We start from the raw sequence: 4,160 nt of genomic DNA, 5'->3' as shown, positions 1-4,160 counted from the left end.
GCGAATACTGTATTGATGTTTTAATCATTTAATAGCACACACACTTTACAGTAGTCACTAGATGGCAGTAAAAGCACACACTTAAAGCTCATGTCAAATTACTGTACTGTTTAAAAAATCATTATACCTAATACTAGTAATAATTAGTAGGCAGCAGGGTGGAACAGTGGTTAGTGCATGTGCCTCACAATACGAAGGTCCTGGGTTCGAGCCTGGGGTCTTTCTGTGTGGAGTTTGCATGTTCTCCCCGTGACTGAATGGGTTCCCTCCGGATACTCCGGCTTCCTCCCACTTCCAAAGACATGCACCTGGGGATAGGTTGATTGGCAACACTAAATTGGCCCTAGTGTGTGTATGTGAGTGTGAATGTTGTCTGTCTATCTGTGTTGGCCCTGCTATGAGGTGGCGACTTGTCCAGGGTGTACCATGCCGCCCTAATGCAGCTGTGATAGGCTCCAGCAACCCCCGCGACCCCAAGAGGGACAAGTGGTAGAAAATAGATGAATAGTAATAATTATATTTACAGAACCACTGTTATTGTCTGATGTCTGCTGTGTCGTCCACAAGCGTCCCGCTTTGTCAGTAATAAATATATAAAGGCACATTTCCCCTACAACGGTAGGTTGCTACGAACATAATAAAACAATCACTTACTGTACAATGTCTGCTCTCACTGGAATCCTGACTGATGGGATGTTTATAGCTTTCAGCACACGACCTGTATTCCTCGTTTAGAATTAGAATCAAAATCAAAATCATCTTTATTGGTCAAGAATGTAACATACAAGGAATTTGACATTGTACTGTGCTCTCTTTGTTCAATGCAATAAACAAGGAAAAACGCAACAACAATAAGAGAGGGCAGTACTGTGGCAACCATCCACGGCGCCATCTTGGTATGAAAAAAGAGACATTTAAGAATGCAAGGACATAAAAGAGCACAGCGCTCATGCAACAAGCTGCCACTTCAGAGACGCTATTTCTACATACAGCTACAAAAGACACAACTAAAAACAAACAAACACATTTAATAACTAATACATGTTGCACACATGATTGCACCATGCATATACAAACAACAAAACAAAACAAAAACACAATTTCAACACCCAAAAACACATCACGGGGGCTTCTACGGCGCTCCAGGACCTCGTCTGCTGAGGTGGTGTGGCAGCATGGCCAAGGGAGCAACCGAGTGAGCCATTGCCGTCCTTGGCTGCCTGCTAACTCTCGGCCAATGTCCAGTCCACGTGGATGAGCGAGAATCCATCCAAGAGACAGATGTGTCCAATACACGCTCTTTCAACCAGGGCTCCGCAAAGCTTGTCCATCCCGACCCCCAACGCTACTATGTCCGCAATCCTCCTCTGTCGTATTTCCTCCAGTACATCCGCGTAGACTCCAATGTGGCAGACAGCCAGCAGCTGATCTCTAGCGCAAACATGGCCACGGCTCCCCCCAAGGCACATCCTAAATTTCTCCAAAAAAAAGCACCAAAAAGCAGCACAGAAACCACAAAAGTGTCACCCCTTGTTGCGCTAACCCGAAAGGCCGATCCAAAAGGCAAAAAAAACACCTGTTTCTTTCATTTGACATCACATGTACAAAGATAAGACCTCCTGGAGGAAAGTTCTGTGGTCAGATGAAACAAAAATTTTGCTGTTTGGCCACAATACCCAGCAATATGTTTGGAGGAGAAAAGGTGAGACCTTTAATCCCAGGAACATCATGACTATCGTCTAGCATGGTGGTGGTAGTATTATGCTCTTGGCCTGTTTTGCTGCCAATGGAACTGGTGCTTTACAGAGAGTAAATGGGACAATGAAAAGGGAGGATTACCTCCAAATTCTAGTGGTAAAGGAATGGCTAAATCAGGCTAGAATTATGCCTGCCTGCCTGCCTGCCTGCCTGCCTGCCTGCCTGCCTGCCTGCCTGCCTGTCTGCCTGCCTGCCTGCCTGGCTTGCCTGCCTGGCTGCCTGCTGCAGCGTGGGGTTTCCCAGCGATGACTGCAGGGTCACCGCGCCCATCTCGACGTTCGATGGCCGGACGAGAGTGCTTCATCGGCAAAGGGCAGATGTTCAGACGGGTCTAGAAGGGAACATGATGTCGTCTTACTGAGTGAAGGATAGCAAAGTGAAATATTTTAATATAAATTAATATACTTTTGTCCAAGCAGGCTTGTGGGTGTGATCGCCCCCCGCCCCCCTTACTAAAAAGCAAGCTAGCTAGCTCGGCCATAGTTGTTCGGCTAGCCGTGTGCTCTTTGCTTATTCCTGCCTTTCCATCGTCTGGGTTGCCGGTCAATGCCAAAACGAAAAAAGCAAAGCCACGTTGATTCAGGTAAGGTGAAACGTGGTGAGTGTTTATGTGTGTTTTTCTCTCTTCTATGCAGGGTGCAGGGAGGTATTGTGGCCGAATAAAGCTGGCCGGGGGTGGGGTACTGCTAGCTAGCTAGCCCCTTCTTTAGCTATGGAAGTCAGCAGCTAGTTGGCATTTGTATCATAAACCGTCAAAAGTAGTTGTATAATTCATTATCGTCTTAATGTTGCACATTTTCACAAAATAGTGATGGTAGCTTGGAATGCCGGTGGAAGCTTCTAGAAGGGGCCCTTTACACAACATTGCAATCAGAGTCACACTGTTCTGGGCATTAATACACAAAATAGTGTACCAACAACTCTTTAAAGTGTTAACTCATTAATCCCTTTACTTTTTTTGCCTTAAAGTGCAGTGATTTATTTCTATGTAAAATACAATCCTGACTGATGGATTGGGTTGGGCTCAAATTCTGCATTTCGCTAATAATCGCAATTTTCAATGCTATGTTAGTATGGATTCGTTTGACCAATTGCGGTGTGTATCATTTGAGATTTGTAAGTATGTAAAATAATTTTTTATAAATAGTTTATAAAAAGTTGACATATTTGCTCAGTTTTGCACGAACTGACCAGTGCATCGGTGTGTTGTGTTTAATTATTATTATTTATTTGTTTTACATATTTTAGCGAACACCGAATGGTAGATGAACGCATTTTTTTATTGAGTGCACAAACGAGCAGTTATTTTGTGGAAGTGAAGCAGGCCATCGCCGCCCGACCTTGTAGTTTTACGGGCTGGAGGAGGAGTAGATTATTCACAAATCCACGCTAAGGTTGTAATTGACTAAGTAGACGCCGTTTAATAAGATTGTTGGTATGGAATTAAGTGGATTTGTGCAGGTTTTTTTTTATTCGAGTCGCCTCTTATAGCTGGTTAGCTTAGTTTGACAACTGTCAGTTGCAATTGCGGAAGTGATGCTGTTACGTTTTTGAATGTGTCCTATTTGTCCAATAATTATTCGTGTGTCTTGTTGAATTCGTTTTAGTTCCATTTGTGGATGAATGACACGGGTATGCACGAGTGGAGTCTTTTTAATAGCTCTGGCTGGCCTGCCTGCAGGCCGCCACTTCAATGCTACAAGCTAAGCTAACTAGCGGACAGCAGAAGGCAAGATGGCGTTTAGCTGCATCTTCTCTCGAAGCGGCTGCAAGTCATTCACTGCACTACGCGCCGTCTCTCTCTCTCGAAAGTACACACTCATACATTATTTTGTCGTAAGTTACACCTTTTTTTTTTTTTTTTTTACTTATAACTGACGAAGTAGGTATCATGCAGCTATGCAAATGCAATGCAAACAGTCCCGTTGTAGGTAAATCACTGTAGTGCATACTGTGGCTACATCAACCACGCAAATAAAGAGGGATGCAAAACACTCACAAGTAAGTATTAAATATGATAAACCAACATTGCTGAACTGGGTCATAATGATCCATTGGAAAATGATGTGACTGAACTGTCAGTGCCAAATCTAGGCAATTGTCATAAGCAGGTCGTACTTAAACGAATTAAGACTCATCCACTTTATGAATGGAAAATCATATTTTTAATGCTCTGCTTAGCTTGGCCAGCTGTTTGTTAGTGGACATGGATAGGATTACACACTCATTGACTGAGGATTTTAGCCTCTAAGGATTATGGACTTTGCACAATGATATTGCTAGTTATGTTCTTTACCCCCGAGAGACATCTGTAGCCCCATGACACATCATATGGTTGCAGCTCAACACTTCAATATTTGGTATTTGTGATTTAGCAGGCACACAAGAAGCAGGCTGACTGA

General features: G+C 43.6%; 1 protein-coding gene across 1 annotated transcript in view; it reads left to right on the top strand.

Annotated features, from left to right (window-relative positions):
• Positions 1-1,994: 1,994 nt before the first annotated feature.
• gnb1b (guanine nucleotide binding protein (G protein), beta polypeptide 1b) overlaps positions 1,995-4,160 on the top strand; it is a 30,951-nt gene continuing 28,785 nt past the window's right edge. Inside the window, exon 1 of the mRNA XM_062049514.1 lies at positions 1,995-2,341. The gene's annotated coding sequence lies outside the window, so the exon portion shown is untranslated. The remainder of the gene's footprint in view (positions 2,342-4,160) is intronic.

The sequence above is a fragment of the Entelurus aequoreus genome, linkage group LG01 (assembly GCF_033978785.1).
Source record: "Entelurus aequoreus isolate RoL-2023_Sb linkage group LG01, RoL_Eaeq_v1.1, whole genome shotgun sequence".
Classification (NCBI taxonomy): domain Eukaryota; kingdom Metazoa; phylum Chordata; class Actinopteri; order Syngnathiformes; family Syngnathidae; genus Entelurus; species Entelurus aequoreus.
Note: the sequence above shows the minus strand (reverse complement) of the source record. Positions and strands in the feature narration are given on the sequence as shown.